Here is a 7,009-nt window from a genome sequence, read left to right on the forward strand (position 1 = left end):
GGATCGGAACCCGTTCCCAAATACCATTTGATATCGTTCTTAAACCGTTACCTATAAATTTTGTTCAATGGGAACAAAATAATTTCGGTTACGGTTCTTATATCGTTCCCTAAACGAACGGTTCATTATAAATTTTGTTCAGTGGGAACAAAATAATTTCGGTTTCGGTTCTTATTTCGTTCCCTCAAAGAACAGTTCCTTACAGTAACGTTTAAATGAACGAACAGAATTTTAGAGTTCCTAAAACCAATATTATTTCGTTCCGAGCCGCGCGGGAGTAGGTATAGCGACTGTAGCGAGCGCCAGAGCCGAACGTTTTCGCCGACGCACGAGCCGCCTTTCGCTGTCTCTTTTTCACACGAAGTTCATGTATATTTCTGTTTCGGTTAGCCGGCCGGCCGCGGCCGGCAATGAAGGTGAAGGTAGGTTGTTTGTTTTGTTTACTTCATTTACTTGAGTTGCAACTTTCGGCGTATAAACAGCGAACGTGCAGTGATAGTGTATGCTTGATATTGAAACTATTAGGATAGGAAGAAACAGCATAGAATATACACCATGTATAAAGGGCGGCAAATTTTAAAATTGTAGGGCTCACCGGCCAATTGTCTTCATAAAACCTGTCTACTTAAAGTTTCACGTTAACGGAATCATTAAAGGATTAAGACGATACAGGAGGCAAGCACGAATTCAGATTTTTAGGTCTTTATCGCCGTCGCGTTGACGGGGGCGGAACCCACAGAGAGGCCCTGTATAGTAAAGTTGTGTGTGCGCGTGGCGCACGCACACAGACGCGTACGCCGGCGGCGCAAGTACTCGCGCTCGAGCCGACCGGCGCCCGCAATCGCTCTCTATAGTCTCTATCTATATTTTTCTAGTTTTGGACTTCTGATTTGCGTATAGTTTTGGACTCCGTGAAGTATACTCGTACTGATTTGAATAGAATGCAAATTTGTCATATTTTAGGTATTCTAAATATTATTCCTTACCTTATACATAATGTAATTATCTTAAAAGGAATCATGATACCGAAATAAAGTTATTCGATATGTAAAAAACTAAAGCCTTTTCGATGTCAAAAAGAAAGTTTAAAATAATTTTGTGATAAAGTAAATATTTTCTCAAAGGATTGGGTTATACCTAGGGATTGCAATAATATAAAATCCGGATTTTCGGATTATTTTTAGGGCAAAATCCGAACTCCGGATTAAATCCGGATTTTTTTTAGTAACTAATGCCTGACAAGTTTTTATTTGACCCTGGAAGAGTGTCGCTACAAATCGTTTTCATATGGCAATAATGTGCCGACGTCATGTATAATCGGGACAGCGAGTACTGGGTTTCGTTTCGCGTTAATATTTGTAGAAAATTAAAGCATGGTTTTAGAGAATGACAATTTAATAAGCTAGGTTTGAAGACTTGCTACTTCCACACAGCCTAAAATTCATGAAGCTTGTGCCTGTATCGAAGTCGTCGATGTTTATTTTCTTCTTACGTGGGACCTTGTTTTGTACTGGTGGCGATGATGAAACGGCCTCCTTATTTCTTTAAATATTTTTCACGGCAGAGCTAAATACAGACACCATAAATAAGAACAAAAAATATATTAAGCTAAATCGAAACCAACTAATCATTGCATGAGAACATTATTAGGGTGCCCGCCCCCTACACGTAAAGTGGGGAGAGATTTTTTTTCATTTCAACCCTGACGTGTGATATACCTATTGTTGGATAGGTATTAAAAAATGAATAGGGGTTTACTACTAACATTTTTTGATATTGTTAATTTTTTCGGAAATAATCGCTCGGAAATGTATGGGACATTTCAGAGGTAAACTTTTGTATGGGCTTTGTCAGTCCCGGTATCTATAGTCCTTGATATTAGGCAAGTCAATGTGCACCTCTAACGACTCTTACGCAGTGGCCATTGAGGCCAATCAATTAAAGGTGAGGAAACAGTCTCAGCTGTTGCCATTAGATTTGGTGAAAATAACATTGATCGCGTTGGATATGGTAAGTATGGTTAAGAAACTAAAGCCTGAACAGAAATATAAATAACTATTGTCAGGCAGGAGTGCGCTGTTATTCTGATGTATGGAGTGACAGTTCAGTATAGTATGATGACTATGAAGAAAATAGTTTTAATGAAATTCCGCTACATGGCGCGTAGTCATATATTTCTGGTCATGCTTTACATGTGTATAAAATAAAACAAAACTTATGAATCTTATGATATAATCTTTCCAGTAATTGCCTATGGGAAAATAACATTGTAGTTACCACTGGTAACAACTTAGTGGTAACTCTGACTAGTGGAATAACCCTTATTTTATAACGATATTTCACTAACGAATGTACCAAAATATGATTGACTTTTACACTGAAGCTATAATTATGATAGAGTACACATAATCTTGATACACATTTAATAATATTTTTCTATTTTATTTTCGAGATCTTCTAAACAAGCCCGTAAATTCTCTTCGGGAACTTGTTCTAACTTTTTTCTTATAACGACTGCAACTATATTACGCTTGCATGAACAAGGGCACATCGCGTCCGGTTCCGGTTCACTATAAATGGATTGCATGGGTTGTGCTCTCTCAAGGACTGCATCTTGGTCCTTAAAAACATTTAAAAACATATCACTATTACAAATTCACACAGATTAAGTAACACACATATTTATACAAATTAGTGCAGATTATATTTTATACAGCTTTCTCACACTATAAGCACTTACATCCAACTCAAGGTCATCAGAATCGCTTGGATATGGGGTAGTTTTTTCTCTATATATATTTTTTTGAAGGCTAGATCTTCATCATCTATGTCAAAGCTTTTATCTGCAATAAAAATATCTTATTTATTTTGCATAATGTACTTACATTTCTAGAAAATTATTACAATAAGTTACAAGCTTTTGAGAATTGGGCCCTTGGTGTATCTACATGGAATACACAACTGTAGTTGGCGAGTGTATTAGTGTCTACACTGTCTACAGACGACCAAACCGACCAAGGTCCAACAAGTACGGGATTGTAAGAGCGGGAGAGCTACGTCAACCGGGGTGGCTTTAGGAAAATTTGGGGTTACTTTGATGGTATTTGAACGGCTTTAAAATTAACATCATTCATTATTTACTGAAACTGTTCATGTAATTAGTAGATAGATAATAGATCAATAAATATTCTTGTAAATCTACCATAGAAAATCGCGAATTTACTTACAGTATGACTTTAAAACTAAATTTTCAAAGTCACCCCTGCGTTTTAAAGCCACCCCGGTTGACCGTATAAGGCTTTCTCATTTTTTTACAAATAACTGCGTCCCTAATTGACATATGTCGGTACGGTCGCCTGTAAGTACCTACTTTAGGAGTGACACCGAATAGGGCTTGTATTGTAATCCGGATATATCCGCTGATTTTGAAATTCGGATAATTTGCACGTTAAAATCCGGATAAAACGAATAATTCGAATATTGTGAATGACAGAAATACCATTGCAATTTTTAAGAAGCTCATTTGGAAAACAAATTTTAAAGTAAAATTAACACATTTACGATATTAAAGCGATTTATATCAAAAATTACTCCTTGAGTGGCACTACTACCTTATTTAATAATAGTCATACTAGTTATGAAAAGAAAGCTGCACTTTTGGATGGAAGCAAGTCGCTTTGCATGGTGATAGTAGACATCATAGTTAACGATTTTTTCCGAGGATATCGAAATTTCATCCCTTAAGAAGCCGAGCGTAGCGAGGTGTTTTATGAAAATGAAAAAAATTCTATCTTTTTATTGTATCGTCCGATTTTGACAAAACGTATCTCAAATGAAAGGTATTAATTTGTGTAACTAAAAAAAAATACAAAGAAAAAAATTTAAAATAAAAGTAAGAAAAAAATAAAAAAAGTAAATTTCCGTCTCGCACTGAATAACTTCAAAGAATGACAGACAAAATGTACAATGTCGATATACAAGTTTTTTTTTAATCGAAGACAGATAAATTTTTAGTTGAAAACTGAAGACCGCATCGAAATCAGATCAGCATTTTTTAAGATACAAGTTGCCAAAGTTGGGAAAGATCGCTTTATATGGCCACTTTGAAATTCCTTTGCCAGAAAGTCAGAAATAATATGTTTTTCGGACACAGAAAAATACATAGTAACAGTACACATCAAAATAAAATTAAAAATTCCGAGGATATTATAATTTCATCCCTTAGAACGACGAGCGTAGCGAGGTCGGTTACGAAAACCGAAAAAAAAATCTCATTTTTTTGTACGTCGTCCGATTTTGACAAAACATGTTTCATTTGAAAGGTATTACTTTATGTAACTTAAAAAAAATATTGAAAAAAATTGGAAAAAAAATGTAAGATTTAAAAAAAAAACCTTAATTTTCGTATCACACTGAATAACCGCAAAAAACGGTAGACACGGTGTATAATTTCGATATATGATTTTTTTAAATTAAAGACAAATAAATGTATGATTATAAACTAAAAACCGAATCGAAATCGAATCAGTAGTTTTTAAGATGCAATTTGTCAAAGTTGGCTTAGTTTGTTTATATGGTCGCTTATAAATTCCTTAGCCAGAAAGTCAGAAACATTATATTTTTCTCACAGTTAAAAGTATGCATAGGTAATAGACATCATAATAAACAATTTTTTACGAGGATATAAAAAATTCATCCCTTGGAAAGCCGAGCGTAGCGATGTCTGTTACGAAAAACAAAAAAAAGGCAGTTTTTTTTATTTGATCGTCTTTGTAAGGGTTTCTAAGGAATGAAATTTTTATATCCTTGTAAAAAAATGTTTATAATGATGTCTATTACCTATGCATACTTTTAACTGTAAGAAAAATATAATGTTTCTGACTTTCTGGCTAAGGAATTTATATTATAACTATTATAAGCGACCATATAAACAAACTAAGCCAACTTTGACAACTTGCATCTTAAAAACTACTGATTCGATTTCGATTCGGTTTTTAGTTTATAATCATGCATTTATTTGTCTTTAATTTAAAAAATCATATATCGAAATTATACACCGTGTCTACCGTTTTTTGCGGTTATTCAGTGTGATACGAAAATTAAGGTTTTTTTTTTAAATCTTACATTTTTTTCCAATTTTTTTCAATATTTTTTTTAAGTTACATAAAGTAATACCTTTCAAATGAAACATGTTTTGACAAAATCGGACGACGTACAAAAAAATGAGATTTTTTTTTTCGGTTTTCGTAACTGACTCGCTACGCTCGTCGTTCTAAGGGATGAAATTATAATATCCTCGGAATTTTTAATTTTAGTTTGATGTGTACTGTTACTATGTATTTTTCTGTGTCAGAAAAACATGTTATTTCTGACTTTCTGGCAAAGGAATTTCAAAGTGGCCATATAAAGCGATCTTTCCCAACTTTGGCAACTTGTATCTTAAAAAATGCTGATCTGATTTCGATGCGGTCTTCAGTTTTCAACTAAAAATTTATCTGTCTTCGATTAAAAAAAACTTGTATATCGACATTGTACATTTTGTCTGTCATTCTTTGAAGTTATTCAGTGCGAGACGGAAATTTACTTTTTTTATTTTTTTCTTACTTTTCTTTTAAATTTTTTTTCTTTGTATTTTTTTTAAATTACACAAATTAATACCTTTCATTTGAGATACGTTTTGTCAAAATCGGACGATACAATAAAAAGATAGAATTTTTTTCATTTTCATAAAACACCTCGCTACGCTCGGCTTCCTATAAATAAATAAATTGCAAACAGAACTAAAACTGTTCAAATTTTCTGACAAAAAGAAGTCTTCTATGTATCCCGCGGCGGAAGACCTGTTTAGTATTGAACTGCAGAACAAGATGAAGTAGTTAAGCAGATACGCTTTTGCATTTTATCCTTTCAAAATAGGTTGCAAGTGTTGCAACACCAAAACTTTTTCGCTGTATACGTAACGTAAGGCCCTCTAGCTACCCGAGAACGTCTACCCGAGAGTCCCAAGTGTAACTGGAATGGAGTCACGAAGTCATCAAAGATAAGAGGTGAAAATTATTAGAGAGAAAGATCATTCAGCCTTGTTATTTAACAAAGCTAAATGGTGTTTGTAATATGTCATAGTTCTTTTTGCATTTGAATAAATCGGCAATGAAAACCTCGTAAATGCAATCTGATATTTAAACAAGGAGTAGGTAGGTAATACCTTTTTTAGGTAATATTCGATCTAAACGATCACAACATGACGTTTTGCCTCATATGGCAATCAGATTATGTCTCTAGCATTAAAATTCATTAATATCAAATATTAGTCAAAATTACATAAAAATAAAATCATATATCTTATGGGCAACTGAAGTCATTTCATAAAAACCGGCCAAGAGCGTGTCGGGCCACGCTCAGTGTAGGGTTCCGTAGTTTTCCGTATTTTTCTCAAAAACTACTGAACCTATCAAGTTCAAAACAATTTTCCTAGAAAGTCTTTATAAAGTTCTACTTTTATGATTTTTTTCATATTTTTTAAATATATGGTTCAAAAGTTAGAGGGGGGGGACGCACTTTTTTTCCTTTAAGAGCGATTATTTCCGAAAATATTAATATTATCAAAAAACGATCTAAGTAAACCCTTATTCATTTTTAAATACCTATCCAACGATGTATCACACGTTGGGGTTGGAATGAAAAAAAAATCTGCCCCCACTTTACATGTAGGGGTGGTACCCTAATAAAACATTTTTTTCCATTTTTTATTTTTCCACTTTGTTGGCGTGATTGATATACATATTGCTACCAAATTTCAGCTTTCTAGTGCTTACGGTTACTGAGATTATCCGCGGACGGACGGACGGACGGACGGACGGACGGACGGACGGACGGACGGACGGACGGACAGACAGACATGGCGAAGCTATAAGGGTTCCTAGTTGACTACGGAACCCTAAAAAAGGCAAGAATGAAATAACTAAGTAACCTAACCTAACATTAAGGTTACGAACAACAGCTCAAGCCT

This window comes from Leguminivora glycinivorella, chromosome 23 (genome assembly GCF_023078275.1).
Source record: "Leguminivora glycinivorella isolate SPB_JAAS2020 chromosome 23, LegGlyc_1.1, whole genome shotgun sequence".
Taxonomy (NCBI): domain Eukaryota; kingdom Metazoa; phylum Arthropoda; class Insecta; order Lepidoptera; family Tortricidae; genus Leguminivora; species Leguminivora glycinivorella.